Source organism: Onychostruthus taczanowskii, unplaced genomic scaffold, assembly GCF_017590055.1.
Source record: "Onychostruthus taczanowskii isolate IOZ18803 unplaced genomic scaffold, ASM1759005v1 scaffold8, whole genome shotgun sequence".
NCBI classification, from domain to species: Eukaryota; Metazoa; Chordata; class Aves; order Passeriformes; family Passeridae; genus Onychostruthus; species Onychostruthus taczanowskii.
In genome coordinates this window covers 12,210,856-12,227,515 of record NW_024505892.1, presented here as the reverse complement: position 1 = coordinate 12,227,515, position 16,660 = coordinate 12,210,856, and positions in this window count along the sequence as shown.

The window sequence follows — 16,660 nt, the reverse complement described above, 5'->3', positions numbered from 1 at the left end:
TCCAATATTGAGTGACTGAGTTTTGCGTAGTATTCACTTGAATCAAATCCTTCATTAAAATATTTGGTCAACATTCCACTTACATTTTAAATTTAAATTTCTGTGTACCTCCAAACATCTAAGTTCTATCTACATGTATGTTTATCACAATGAAAGCTTGCTGACACATTTAAATTTTTTTTTAGTATAACTGAAGTGTAAGTTTTTTTAAAAATGGAGATAAATTTAAGGAACATTATCTGGTCTACAGCAGTTCAGAGATTTCCATAAATATCCTGTTTAGCAATATAAATAATTTGTTTGGAGTTGTGTCTGTATTTTGCAGTAGTAAAGAGTGAGGTACATATTGTGTTTTTATGGGGTTTATAAGTTATACAGGAGATATTAGAAGTTGATCTTATTTGTCAGCTAGAGAATGAAGTCTCTTCAAGTCTCCTACAACCATCTGTTTTGTGGTTTTATTGAACAAATAATTTTGAGATGTCAGGTCCAAAGAAGTGGTTTGTAAAGGACTGAAAAAGGAATTTTCTTCAGACCTTCTGAAGTAGTCACCATCCGATAAAAGAATGAAGAATGTCTAACTGTTTATTTCTCACTCATCTAGGAAACAAAGCAAAGGAAAAAAAAAGAAAAAAACTGTTGCACATTGTGCTTTTCTATACATAAGTAGAATTTGAGAATATAATGGTTTACTATTGTTTATTTTGAACCTGAATGATGTTTCATTCAGGTATTCTGTACCTTTTAGTGTACCTTGTTCACTGAAAGGCACAGAATATAGTCAAGCCAATTATTATTTTATGCACCCTTACATATATGTGTTCACATTTTACAATCTTGGGTAGAACAATGGAGAGCTGGAGGCTGGAAGGAAATCCTTCTTGTTTAATGTAAATTCTTTGTCCAAGTTTACTGTCCCTTCACTGACTCGCTATTAAAATTATTTTTCCTCTCAAATATTTATGATTTGGCTGTTTTTGTATTTAGCTTTTTCAGCAAAAGGGCAAAAAGGGACTAGAATAGCCATAACTGTAAACAGAACTAGAAGCCTTGCCTCTTACTCCACTGCTCAAAAATTACCAGACTGAAATAGCAAAATTACTGTAACAAATCATTAGCTTCGTTTGCATTTTCCAGGACTATTTTTCACAATTAATCAGCCCAAAACACTTATCAGCTAATTGTTTTAAAGTGAATCTCTTTACTATTCTCTTCCTAGATACAGAACTGAAGAAATGATGAAGGGTGGTGATCAACACTAACGCATTTCACAAGTTATATACAGCCTGATGAAAAGACTTCTTGGGGTCAGCTGGTCTCAGTGTCTGCTGAATGCACTGCATCTCACCCTGAACTAATCATAATCTCTTTTTGAGCAGGAACAGGCTGGAAGATAAGCAGACAAATACAAATGTATAGAGTCTGGATGAAGATTTCCTGTGTCCCAGCAAAGTCTGTGGCTGAGTGGCGATTTCACTGCATTTCACCTTCAGGGGTGAGAACTTATGGCTCTGGTGTGCAGAAACATCATTTACCTTGCTATGCAAGCAGCCCATTGTTTACATGTGAACATGTTCTGGAAAATGACACAATCTTGTTCAGAGAAGAGGATGTCTCCCAGTCTGTGTCCCAGAAATGTCGGAGCAGATATCTGATCTATGAACTTCATAAATTCATCAGAGCAAAATATGAAGTATTTTCAAATCTGCTTGTCCATAATGAACTTCACAACAGCCCAACCATTTTCTTAATTAATGAAATAATGAAGAGTTAAATAAGAGTTTTGTGCTGTTAAGTGAAAAAAAAAAGTATGAAGAACTGAAAATAAATAAGGCAGGAAAGAAGAAAGGAGTACTGGAGGTGAATCAGAGAAAAGAAGTCACAGTACAAAGACAAAAGAAGGGGAATAATAGAACACAAGGAAAAAGAGACAAGTAATATAATGAAATAATACCAAAAATACATTTGCATTAATGTATAATGAATAATGTATAATGTATAATATAAAAATTATTTTCTATAAGCATTTATAAATGTAAAAATATTTTTGTCTCTAAAACAATGCACTGAATATTAAGTAAAAGACTGAAGGAAATAAGTTGTAATGTAAGATACAATGTAAGCAAAATAACTTTGGAAATATTATAAATAAAACAATAAATAAATAAAAATAAAATATTTTAAAATGTCAAAGTGTATAGTGTAACAATTTAGAAAGTTGAACCACAGGTTTTATGCTTCCATGGCTTTCAGAGACCTAAAAGTAATTCTGAATTTTGTGAGGGAAGATTTTGGGGGTTCTCACCTGCATGGAAATTGTGGTAGAATTGGGTAAAGAAAAAAAATCCCAAGTCTTGGACATTAAACACTTCTAAAGGTGTAAATGTTTTCATACTTTTTAAAAAATCAGTAATTAGCTTCAGTCAAATAAAACTGAAAATAAGTAAAAGTGAAAAGCTTAAGTTCTCATTGTGTTTGTATTTGAATTGATTTGATGGGTAACACTGAAGGGATCCTTTACAGAGCCAGGAAGGGCAGTCAGTGCTGGGGACTAATCCTTTCCAGAGGACGCAGCCTGCCTCCCTTCGGACTGCTTTAGTAAGAGTAATACTAGCCCCAGGTTCCCTGGAGAGCCTTGCAGGGACCACTGCAGCAGCTGCAAGCCAGGGCCTTCATGGGCATGTTTTAATCCAAGTCACGAAAGCACCAGAGAGCCTGGAAATCCAAGGACTTGGTAATGCAGAGGACAATCTTTCAACCACAGAAATGAAAACTGCATCTCAAAATTTATACCTCAAAATCAGACAGATGATGTGGGCTGAAATGAATGTCTTTGCAGGTTCCCCATTAGGTCTGTTGATCACTGCATTGGCAGGAGTTGTTCAGCAGCTCTGCAGTTCCCACCTGGGGCTGCCTCACCAGCCTGGGCAGCTGCTCCTCTTGCACACTGGGGTCTCTCACTGCTGCTGATGCTTTAAAGCCTTGTCCTTCCATTGTTGTTTTTTCCTTTCTTCCTCTTTAGTGTTGCTGTTTTGTCAGTCCTCCCCACATCCCCCTACTTTCATTTATTCAGGATGTTTTGACTCATAGCTACTGTTTGAGGAATCTGCTTTTAACCCTCCTCCCTTTTGTGCATTTGGTCTTCTGGGAAAATAACAAGAAATAATAATAATTGTACTCACAATAATGAGCAAAATGTGTCATTCAGAGATTTCCAAATTGATGCTTTTCTTTTATTCCTTCATTTGTTCTTCCTATGCAACTTGAGCAGAACATCTGATCATTATTTAATTTCTAAGACTGTTAGTATATTTTATAAATCCCACAGAAGAATATGTTGTAAATGCTTTGTATCATTCCACACCCATTGGTTCACTCTTGGGTCTTCTGGGATACATTGTACAAAAATAACATAAATTAGAGTCTTCCAGTGTAAAGTGCTTTTCTAAATAATCTCTGCTCTGCTCTGCCCTTCTCTGTATTTTCCAAGTTTTAGAGCTGAATGTTATAGCAGCCAGAAAAAATAGATTTTTTTTTGGCCTTATCTAAATCTTACATGCAAGCGCTATTTTTTTAAAGTGAGGCACAGACATCAGCTCTAATTGACAAAACAATTGAAATTTCTCAATTAAAAAACTTGCAGAGATATTGATTTCCAGAAGCTAGAAAGTACACTTTGTAAAGGGCCATTTGTTGTGTTGAATATTTTTTGTGCATTTCCCAGAACTGACAACCAGCATCTGTTACAGATATGAAGCTATTAAAGGTAGCTTGAAACTGGTACTTAGCACTCTTCTCCCACTCCAAAAATAATCAATCTTTTTAATGAACTGCAGTGTTAATTGGCTGAACCTTCAGCTGGAATAACATTTGTAAAACATACTGTGACTTTATACTAAATGAAAAGTTAGCTTTTTGACTTATTTATATTTCATCATCAAATGAAAAACTTCCCTAAATCACTGTTTATTTGACTCCACTTGAATGTCATAACTAAAAGGCCAATTACAGTGGCACTGTCCCACATGACATCCTTCTCTGTAGTGAGACATGGACTTGAAGAATGGGCCTCTCAGTGGATAAGGAACTGACGGGATGGTCACACTCAAAGAGCTGCAGTCAGTGGCTTGATGTCCAAGAGAAGGCCAGTGAGGAGTGGTGTTCCTTGGGCCGCCACTTTTCAACACCTTTGTTGGTGACATGGACAGTGCATCCTCAGCAGGTTTGCTGACAGCACCAGGCTGTGTGGTGCAGTCAACACGCACCTTCCAGAGCCTAAAGCGTACAAAAACCCCAGAGAGGTACTTTTTACAAAGCACGTAGTGGTAGGACAAGGAGAGATGGTTTTAGACAGAAAGAGGGATGGTTTAGATTAGGTATTAGGAGGAAACTCTTTATGTGAGGGAGGTAAGAAGCAGGTTGTCTAGAGAAGCTGGAGATGCCCCATCCCTTGAAATGTTCTTGGCCAGGTTGGATGGGGCTTTGAGACACCTGGTCTATTGGAAACTGTTCCTGCCTAATGCAGTGGGGGTTGAAACTAGATGATCTGTAAGGTCCTCTCCAACCCAAACTATTTTATGATTCTATGATTTCTGTGAGATGAAAACATGGGAAAACAGACCAAGAAAGAGTCGCTCAGTGATTGGGACAGACAACTGAACTTGATTTGAATGGCATCAGCACTCTACCTTTATAGCTGCCTGGGATTTAGACATTGCTATGTTGTACAAGAAGGCAAACTATGCTTACTAATATGTTGTCTTCTCTGGTCAGTGGATGCTTGCAGATGACAACATGATGCTTGCAGATGGCAACATGATCTGACAGATTTTTCTTCTCACCCTGGAAGTTTAATTTAGACCCCACCACCACCAGAACACAATTACCTTCAAACATCCAGATTCCTGCAAACAGATACTTTGTGCTCAAAAAGTACCCAGCCATCATATCTTCTCCCCATAGGAAGGGTTTGGTCAATGTATTTCGACTGCGACTTTCATTAACAGTTACCGCTTTGTCTCTTCCATCTCAAAACCTACATGTAATTTTCAAATATAATATCAAAGAATCAATTTTCAGATTTTGTTCTTGGTACTCTACTTATCTGACAAAAACTCAGAAAAGTAACAAAGTCTTTTTAGACTAAGTTCTAGGTATCAACAATACACTTTTCAGTTTTCTACCTTGGGCCTGGAAGCAGTCACTCACTTGGACACTCCTGCTGAAGTTTTTCCTCATTTTAATGTGTCATAATAAGGGACACATTTCAGCAGCCTCTATATAATGCTATTTTCATCTGATTAAATGTGTATTTAATCAAAAAATTACAGATGTGCCCTATGTAATTAAAGTTTTTTCTATTAGATGTTCCAATATTAAGGTTCAGGCCAATTAGCCAAATAAGTAAAGTGAATTACAATACTTTAAAACAGTAGCAAGCACTGAAATCTTATGGTTATCCATACTACCTAAACCAAACAGAGGGCCTTCTGTCCAGACATTCAGATAGGAGGTTTACTGAGCATTCAGCCCGGCAAATTATCTGTGCTAATTCATGTGAAGCTACATAAAGGTCTGCAGGTCATCATCAACATAAATACTTTAGGCTGAAATAAATATTTACAGGCAGAAGGGGCCTAAAGGCATGAACTAGCTAGACAGACACTGGGGTGTCTGGAAGCTCATTCATTCATTCATACTGAACTATAATTTTTGGTCAGATAGTAGCTTCTTAACAAATTGTTATATCCCACACCACCAGCAGTTGGTTTACCAGCACTCACTCCCAGAGCACTGATAAGATATGAGGGTGTCTTTCGGAGTGTAATAATACCTTGTGTCTAAGCAATATTCAACATCTGAATGCAGAGCAAGACCCTTCACAGAGCTCATGGTGGTGGTTTTCTGGAGTTCTGACAGCCATCCTTCATCAGTGCAGTGGAATAGCCCCATGGCAAGGAGCTAGTTGGTGACAGACATGCTGTCACTGCTTGTGTCCACTCCCCCATATCTGTGCATGAGCCCCTGCTGTCTCCTTACCCAGACTGTCAGCTGCCTCTTGAGAACAGAGCTTCTGCAGCATTTCTTATATCAGTTTCAAATCAGCTGTGTTTTATCCATGGCTAAAGGAAGGAGGATGCAGAGAGCAAAGTTAATTAGTCTATGGCCTTAATCTACCACTCTCCAGAGAGTTGCCACAGACAGTGAAATTTGTATCCCCATACACATCATGCGAGCTGATTTATAAGATTACATGTTCTTTTATATTTAAATGCCATGACAACAATATTTATAATCAATTTTTAATAGAAGAAAATCCTTCTCTTGCAGCACCTCTGTGTTTGGAGCAGCATACATTTCAGTTTGAAATAAGACAATATGTCTCAAGTAGCAGAGAAAGCTAGAATACACTGGAGAAGGCCTGAAAGAATAAATATTAGCATTTCCTCAATGTTATGCTCAATAAAGACACAGAGCCTCAACTGTGATGTGAAAAAAACAAAGAAAACCTGAACTGAATATAATGCTCTTGCTATGCATTGATCAAACATGCCCTAAATTGCTGCATTCTCAAAGATGTAAAGAATATAGGAGTCCCTTAATGTGTCCTGTTACTCCCTACTTTCACAAGTTTATTAGAGAATGAAAATTAATTCTCCATCATTGTCATATGATTCCTGGGGCTGCAATCCTCAAAGTAGACTGGACCTTTCATAAAACTGGGAAAACTTGTCAGTATACTGAGGAAAAGAATCAGGCTGGTGTGAAGGAGGTGGAGGTTTTATGTCTTCCATGGCTGGCTACTCAAGGAAAAGAGCAGGACGTTTTGTTACAATAAAGCAAACCAGAGATTTTTCTTCATCAAGCCCCAAATTTCTGCTAACAGATGCACCTGCTACCCCCTCCCAGAACCTCTGTGTGTGTGTCACTGAGCACACTGAACATGCCAGCCTGCCTGAAGTGAGCTGTCAGGCATGGTTCTACTTATTTACCTTGTGCATTTTCTTCTTGCAGTCTTTGTCATCCACATGATAATAGTGTAAACCTGCTCTTGACAGAATTTTTTTCCCTTCTGTTAAATCTGAAATGAAAGTGGGAGTTATATGACCTCAATGTAGTTATTAAACCAGGACTAGAGAGAGGAGCAATATCAATCTTCAAAAGAAGATTCGATAGGAAATAGAGGACTGCTGCATAAGAATAATACCTGCTGATAAAAGACCTGGGAAGTTTGTGCATAGCCATAAACTGCTTGTAGCTGCTTTTTAAGCACATCTGGAGCCAATATTTAGCACGACACGTGCACGTGGCAATCATAATAGCCCGCATTAAGCCCATCGACCAGCCTGGCTAGCATTGGGCATAAGAGGGAGAGATGATTGCTCTTGAGAAATGCAGGGATCTCTCTTGTGGTAACTGCTCTGCAGCAAAGCACAGAGAGCAGCTGTTGCTTTTGTAATGGTAGCAAATTCTTCCCAAGAGTTTTTATGCCAGTTGGCAAGTCCAAAACCAAAAGTACATTCAGCCCAGAACAGAATACATATGACAAAAATGACAGCTATGTTTCTAACATTCAGTGAAGTTTATAACATTTTAAATGTGCCCTGGTTGCTTGGTATTTGTAAAAAAGATGAAATTAAAGTCATCATTAACCTATGTTTACAAGCTTTGGCTGCTTGACATAAATATAAGAAGTCAATTTGAGCATTTCTGACCTTTCATTTTCCTGGTGATATATCCCGTGAATGACTTCTGTTCTTCATCACTGATATTTTAACATTTTTATGGTACTTGATTCTTTCTTACAAAATAGCACTATATAATCTTTCTCTACAAACTTATAAGGAAACAGATAAAATGAAATATTTTTATATTCAAATCATATCCTGCATACATTTTTTAATTTTTTGAGTAATAATTCAGAGTAATAATTATTTAACTGGATATTGGAAAATGCTATAGAGAAATTAATTACTATTTTTCAATTAAGATGTTACAATGTTTGAAACGTCTCTACAGAGATGATAATAATACCATCTGTCCTCTGGTTTGTGAAAGACAATAAAAATATAATTTCATTGAAGTTGGACCACAGCAGAAGTAATTTCAAAAGAAATTAGACCTAGCAGGATCTTCTTTTCAGAGGAAAATATTAACTTCATCAGAAAATATCACTTTATGAAAGCAGTTCTTGTAAAGAGAAAAAAAACTCCTTGCATACTTTTCACATCAATATTTTCACAGGGTTTCATCTTTCTAACCCATCTGTCTTCTATTTCAACTCAAAGTATTTTATTTATCCAACATTATGATTTATTCATATTTATTCATATTTAATTGTAGTGGAAATCTTTAAAAGCAAAAATCAAAATAATGGTTTAAAATTGCCTGAAAAAATTATTTTGACATAATTTTTCTTTCATTTAGTTTGGTTTTGACCTAGAATAATTTTTATTATGAATAGATAAAAGATAAATGTTGTATCCAATGAATTATCATAAGCATTGGGAGAACACTCTCCAAAGAATAATGAATGTTCTGCTATATTAAAATGGATGATTACATAAGGAATCAGAGTGAAATACTAACTTCTTTCTGCTTTGTTAGTAAAAGTGTACCTTGATGACATTAATTTCTTATTGTGAAATGAAGAAGCCTATGTGAGGTATAAAATAAAAATATCTGTTTAAATGTAGTTTCTCTTTGCTGAGAATCCAAGGCAACTGCACATAAAATGATTTAACGGGTCAAGACAAAATTGAGGAAAATCAGAATATGTCTTAGATAATTTTCAATAATCTTCAGTAGACATCATAAAGGCAATTCAGTAATCTACTTACTCCTTAGCATCTCTGATTTAATTTCCCTCTAAAGCAAGGTTCTGGGCAGTGAAGACTGAAGAGCAGCTGTATGGTTCTGTGGGACTGAGGATACCTTTCCCAATAAATCTGTTTAAAACATTATAAAAAATAAAACTATCTTTAGAATTTCTCTCTAATGTCTTTGTGGGGTGGATGTGAAAGATGTGACTAGATCATGAGATATTACTGAAATTTATTTCTCAAAGGGCTTACTAAAGGATTAATATAATGTTAGATTCTTTCTTATTTACTGTCAGTGTAAGAGGGAGCAGAAGAGAACTATTGCCAGCATTTGCCTTTAGAAAAGGCCTCATGTAAGTGCCTAGAAGGACTTATGTCTTAGAAATCAACTCATCTTTATCTTGAACAAAGTTGAATATTCACCACCACACTCTTTGACCAACAGTTCTGTGACTCCATCTTATTCTTACAGGATCCTGTTCAAAGGAAACTGTGAAGCAAATTAGTTGAGAAGGGTTAAGAGAGGAAACCCTTCAGTTTACAGCTGGGCATAAAAAACAAGAGGTCTTCCATGGTACCATGAGTTTGTATTACCATGTGTGTGCACATACATGTGTGCACACACAGAAAAGACACCTTTGAAACCTGCTCATATACTTTTGTCCAACTCAAGGCCATTAGAAAATCATGCACCACACAACATTTCTAAGAATAATAATTGTGTACCTCAGCTTTTCAGGAAGTTAAGTTTTCTGAAATAGATTGCATAATGGGACTTGGAAACATTCTCCTCATTTCTAACTATATGTTATGTTACTAAGGGAACTATGTTAAAGGCTTACTGGTGTAAGCTCCAGTTTGCTTCCAGATAATTCTCTCCTCTTTCTAATCTTCAATTTTTATCGCCAAAACCTAAATCTCACTCTCATATCTGATATTCCTTCTGTACTTTGTGAGGAAATAATTTCCAGCAATGGACTGCATGAGTAGGTTTACTCTCTGGCACAGACATCTGTAGGATTGCATCTTGAAAATTCCAAGCTCCTGGTATTTACCTGCTCTGGACCACATGCAATCCAGTCTTTATTGTACAGAATGAAAATGCAAAGCTTTTAGCATCTTAGCTACGTTCTTCAGAAAAAAAGTAGAAAATAATACTATTAGTATAATGCATATCCTTCCATCTCAACTGACCTCCATGAATGAAAATTCTTGTTTTGGCTGCTTTTATCCCAGTCATTTTTTCTCTCCCATTTACTGTGTCCTTGAGTTACTTTCCTGTCTGTGACATATTGGGCTAAATGAATTGTTTTGTGCAAAAAAAATTAGATTTTCTTGAAGCAAGTGCTGCTGTGACTTACAGTGCATAATAAAGAATAAAGCAGGCAGAAAATTTATATTGAAAAGGAAGCTAGTTTTATCATAGTAAATTAATTTTTTGTGTTTCACTGATTATTCAAAAATAAAAGAGATGGAAAAATGTCTGAATTATACAGTGGCATCACTTGAAATAATGAACACAACTGAAAAATACCCTTCTCTTTTCCATTCATATATGGTAAATGCAAAACATGAGAGGCTCAGCTTTGGTCTGAATTCTTAGAAATATCACCATATTCATAGGAATTGTTAAATTGAGCTTTGTGATCATTTTGGATTCACTCTGCATGTATAAATGACTTCCCTCATACAGGGTAACTCCTGACTTCATCACACATATCAATTCTCTTAATTCAAAAGCTGTTTACTGCAGAAGCACTCACTGTGGTTTTTGCATTTTATCTGGCTTCATAATACAGACTTAAAGCCTTTCCTAAAGCAATTTCTAGCTGATTGCTAGATGAGTAATTATTAAAGAAAGAATGTTGTCAGTATTGATATGTAGCCAAGAGGATCCTTACCTGATGAAGGAAAACAGCATATGAGAAATGTCACCTTTCTTGTAAAGGTGTTTCAACAGATAAACAGTGTTTTAAGTCCTAAATATGTTTTTTGGCATCTTCTCTCATCAGAGATTATTGAGCAAATCAAGATAATGTAGGAGGACATCATAATTTTGGTAGAATCATAATTTATGAAATGATGGGAAGGAACATCAAAAGGTCAAGTTTATCAATAAAAAAGATGTTAGAAGAACTTCAAAAAGATCTATGCTTTTCAATGCATATGTAACTGATTAAAAGGATGTAGATAAATAAAGAAAAAAATTACTGTTAATATTTAAGAATATTACATACAAATCTGTCTTTGAAGGAGAGAAGATTCTGCTGAGTAAGCTGACAATGAAATGATAGAAACCATCAAGTAACTAGAAAATACTGTAAATGAGAAAAATCAGTCCTAACTGAATATTAAACACTAATAGCACTAAAATAATTGTTCTACTAAGGAAGGGCTAGTTAAGGCAGATAGTTAAGTGACAATGTCAAAAGAACCCTGAGTTAATGCTACAGGAAAAGTAAAAATAGTAATTATTAGAGACTAGCCAACACTTTCCATAGCAGAAAGCTTTGCTTCCTATTGGTTTTCAATCTTACACTTTCTACAGGCATCCATTTTGCTGTTGACAATAATGAGACACAGCCTATGACTGACTTCTTGTTTGGGACAGGAGTTTTTCTGCTCTTGAATGCTGTCATGGAAGGCAAAAAAAAATTGAAATCAGGAAAGTGGCCTGGCAGAAAAGGACCTGGGGGTGCTGGTCAGCAGCTGAACATGAGCCAGCTGCACCCAGGTGGCCAAGAAGGCCGATGGCATCCTGGCCTGGATCAGCAATGGTGTGGCCAGCAGGATCAGGGAAGGGATTGTCCCCCTGTACTCGGCGCTCCTGAGGCCACACCTCAAGTGCTGTCTCGTTTTGTGCCACTCACTCCAAGAAGGACATTGAGGTGCTGGAACCAGTCCAGAGAAGGGCAACAGAGTTGGTGAAGGTTCTGTGAGAGTGAATCTTATGGGGAGCAGCCAAGGGAGTTGGAGCTGCTTGGCCTGGAGAAAAGGAGGCTCACGGGAGACCTTATCACTCTCCACAAGAACCTGGAAGGAGGTTGTAGGCAGGTGAGGCTCAGCTTCTTCTCCCAGGCAGCAAGTGACAGATCAAGAGGAAATGGCCTCAAGCTGTGCTAGGAGAGGTTTAGCCTAGACATCAGAAGGAATTTCTTCACTAAAAGGGTTTTCAGGCTTTGGATTAAGATGGCCAGGAGGCTGGTGAAGTCACCATCCCTGGAGGTGTTAAAGAAAAAACTGGATGCAGCACTTGGTGTCATGCTCAAGGTTCAACTCAAAGGATGATCTCAGAAGTCTTTTCAAAACTGATTCTGTGATTCTGTATTATTATAGAATGTGCCTTAGCCACTAAATTTTCCTAGATAAAATGTCTCAGAAATAGAACTGTAAAGCTCACTTTCCATTAATTAACACATAATTTAACATTTAAGAAATTATTTGATATTTAAATTCCATCTTCTGACCTGCACTGTCCTTATCTTAGCATGACTTGTCTTCAGTGTTGTATACTCAGGACAAATTTTTGCAAGAACCGCCAGAATATCTACCCAGATAGTTTGTAATACAATAAAAATCTATATTGCAATGTGACCCAAAGATCTGGACTCACTTACTAGGAAACTGCTCAGGGCTGGCTGACAAAGACTGAAACTTTTACTGAGTTGGTAGAGCAAGCATCATAATAGGCAATGGAACAATCATCTAGGGGAAGTATTCAGAAGCCAGAAAAAAATAGATTATAGAATATCCTGTCAACAGTAGTTGAATAAACACTGGAATTTCCCATAGTACCAGAACTAAATTTGGACTGATATATTGAAAGCCAGACTGTTCTGTGTTTAGGATTCAATCAGTTTGTTAAATCACATTTTAGATACACGTCTCCATATGCCAGTCAGTTGTCACTAATAATTTGGCCAGCATGAAACATCTTGATTTTATTGCAGAAGGGAGACTGGAAACTAATTGAAGTGGAAAAAGATATTCCTTTCACTGGGGAAATAAAGAAGAAAGGAAATATTAGATTTTGTGATGTCATTTTCTGGGCTTCCTATTTCAGTAAAACAGATGGTTTATAAACAATCAGATTTGAAGTGTAGCTCAAAGACTAGACTTCTGCCATCTTCTCAAAAAATTAAGGTTAACAACAATGTTAAATTAGCCACACTCTGAAACCTTACCATAAACCAGAAATATATTATATTATGGAAAGTAGTAAAGTAGAAATAAAATAAATTAGAGAAGTAAGAACTAATACCTATCATGCATAAAGGGTATTTTTGAGAAGCAGTTCTGAACATCCTATGAAACTCACTGTCCATACCTAATACCAATAAATATTCAGTTTTATATGTGCACAAGCCATCAGCCTGTAATTTTCTGCTGGATGCCTGGGAGCAGGTGTGCCATTCCAGAAGCACATAGGATTTCTGCTGAATTGTGGATGTTTGAGCTCAGCATGCTTTAAGGTGTGCCATGCTAGCAGGAAAATGACACTGGTTCCCAAGAGGGCAGGGACTGGCCTTGGGGGCAGAAGCCACTAAAAGCTGCTACAGAAGTGCTGCCACAACGAAAAAAGGCCTTCCAGGTTTTAGACAACATCAAAAGAAAGTTTGGGCTGACATGCTGGGCTGACCCGTAACTTAGTAGGATTTAAAGGCTGAGCTAGAACAAAGTCAATCTACTGTGCAAAGTCCTAAACCCCACTGAAATCACTGCCTTTTGTTGTTGATGTGAGCATGTATTACACTCAAAATATTGTTCGTGGGCAAAGTAGAAATACGCATGTGTATGCACAAAGTCTATAATGTACTGCTACTATAGTAACCCTACTGTAGTGGAAATCTTCAGAATCTAGTAAATATTAATCCAGATTCTGAATAGTAGAGAAAAAACCAGTCATAATACAGCTACAATTTTTGTACACATAAGTTGCCAGCAACTGGAGTCATTTTCTGGGAGGAATGTAATGTTCATTCTGATATTTTCTTTATTTTTCTGATATTTTACTTTTTCTTTTCTTTAATCTTTCTAGATGCATCTTTATGCATTTACTACCACAATTTTAAGCCTTTTTTCTCTGTTGTTTGATCTGCTCTCTATGTTATAGCTGAATGGTCTATATATGATGCATTTTATGCACGCTAGATACTACCTCTTTTTTCTCTTTATGACATTTGAAACTAGTTTTGTACAACACTACTTTTTTTTTTTTTTTAACAGAGTATAAGTGATATATTTATAGCTATGTGATTTCCATTACCAAGCACATCTCCCATGTCTGTGCCACATCCTGTGGCTTCACTACTCAATAATCCTGCTGTTGTGTCAGACATATATTTCTCTACATTACATCATTATGTCAGAGTCATAAATATCTCATTCTATTTACAAAAACTGCTGCTTGCCGCTACCTGTGACACACAGAGATAATAAAACCAAAATAAATTAGACATAAACATCATGTAAATTACAGAAATTATTGCCACTGCTAAAACAAGTACGACAAAGTTGTAACAGGTGAAGAAAAGTTTGAACTGAGCACGGCTCTCAAGCCTCAGTCCTGAGACACTGGAAATTCATTACAAAGCTTGTGGCCTGTTGCTGGTAATGGCAGTATCCTGTTATAGGGTTGCATGGCTTCACAGGGCTGAGATACAACCCACTTTGTAGAAATTATGGTCTAAGCAGAGTGAGATTTGTTTGCATGCAACTTTAGTGGGCACTGGCATTTGATATGGTTTTATTTAATGGTTTAATTAGCTATAGAAACTACTGCATAGAAAAGAGGTTTTGCATACAAATTAAATTTCCCTTTGGGAACTGTAACAGTTCTGTGGGACTCAACAGGTAGCAGACTTTGTGCAGTGTTAGTGCAGAGGGGAGAAAGGAATGGACAGGTCTCTTTCAGTGCTATCACCTGCATATGACCAGTGAGTGAGCCTAAACTCTGAAGTGGCAAGCCCTGATGATAAAACATTTCTCTTAAATCTGCAGCACCATGGAGTTAGCAATGGTTATCACTGCATTATCACATCAGGTACAAAGAAGGAGGAGTCAACCTCAGTTTGAAATCAGCCAAATTAATTTACTCTGTCAGTGCTCAGACTATTTCTTGATCAAGTTAACAGGAAGACTTGTATCAGCTTCAGGTGAATTGGGACAGTTACCTCTTTGACAATTGTAGAGATTTGGCAGCAATATTTACAATATTACATTTTGCACTAGCACAAAGAAAAATTATGAACAGTTATTCATTTTCCACCGTTGTAAAACTAAATCACAGAATAAGTAGATATTAAAGGATTTTTAGTAGTGAGTGGTGTGTAGAACAAGGCTGAAAATATTTTTTAACCTTGAAAATAAAAATCGACCGAAAAAAGACTTACTTATAAGCCCACAAGATCCTAAGATACTGGCATAGATTTAAGAAGAAGTATTTTCATTTTAATTAAAAAAAAAAAAATGAAGGACTGCAGCGCTACCTGCTTTATGTCTTTATTGCTCATTTAATGCTAAGAAAGTAACATGACTCAAGAGATGCTCTAAAAGTATAAGTCCCAAAGAAACCTTATGTACAAATATTCTATATTATTCTGTGTTTATTTCTATTCCTTTCTAAGTAACCTGAAAATTAATTTCTACCATAGTAAATTTTCAAATATATATATTTTTCTTTCATACTTTCATTTTGAAAAACTACTCTTTTTCCAGAGGATCAGAATTATTATGCAACTGTAAATCATAATTAAATTATGTTGCAGTAAACAAAATCAGTCCAGCTGGGTGTTCCAGTTCTAACTTCTTCAGATGTACAGCAAATTTATCTTTGATTGTCTTTTATCACATCATTGACATTGAGATGATATTTATTATTTTCTGAGTTATTTCCTAGTATGTATTCTATTTCTTGTTGGATAAAAGTTTGGTGAGGTTAGTAGAAATACAAACCTCATTCTTGCTGCCTAACACTGACATGAATGATGAAAGTAGTTTATGGGATTAATGTCGCTGAAATACAAATACATCCAAGCAGAACTACACCTGTACATAAGATTTTGCCACCTTTACATTGGTCTCTACCAGAAGAATTATGTGAAGGTATCCCTGGAGTTTAAAACTTTCCCTGTTGAAGTGGGAGCAGAAAATAACTGGTGTTTCTGATGTGCTGGGTGTCCTGGTTCCAGCCAGGGCAGGGTTAATTTTTGCACCAGCCAGGACAACCTTGGCCAGGCCCTGGATCTTATTCTATACCAGCTCAGGTCATTGCCAAGGGCAGAAGGAAGGGACTCTCCTCCAGGAAAAGTGGAATCCTTCTGGTAATGTGGGTTCTGAGCAATCACATGTGAATTGTTTGCCTATCTTGCAAACTTTGGAATTGATACTGTAGCTGTTACTGTTCATTTTCTCATCTCATTGCTGTTTCCAGTAAATTGTGCTTATCTCAGCCTATGATCCTTACATTTTGCATCTCCAATTCTCTTCTCCATCCAGCTGCTGGGTGAGGATGAGGAGAGGGCAAGAAGCAGTGCATTATTTCATTGGGAATGCTAAATAGGGGAATACCATTCCTAGACCACAACACTGGGGTATGTGGTTGCAGTGCATCTCTTGGATGTTGCCTAGAAATCTTTGAATTGCAGAGATACCTGAGGCTCCTTGGCTGCTGTAGTTCTGTCAGAGTATTTTGAACCTTACCAAGGAAAGGCTTGAGGTACTTTCAGACAACAACCTGAGTATTTTTTTTTTTTCTCTTGAAGTTATCTCTGCAATGACAGATGGGACCAAGTGGCAAGGATGATGGAAATAGGAAGCCCTGGAAGACTGAGGCCATA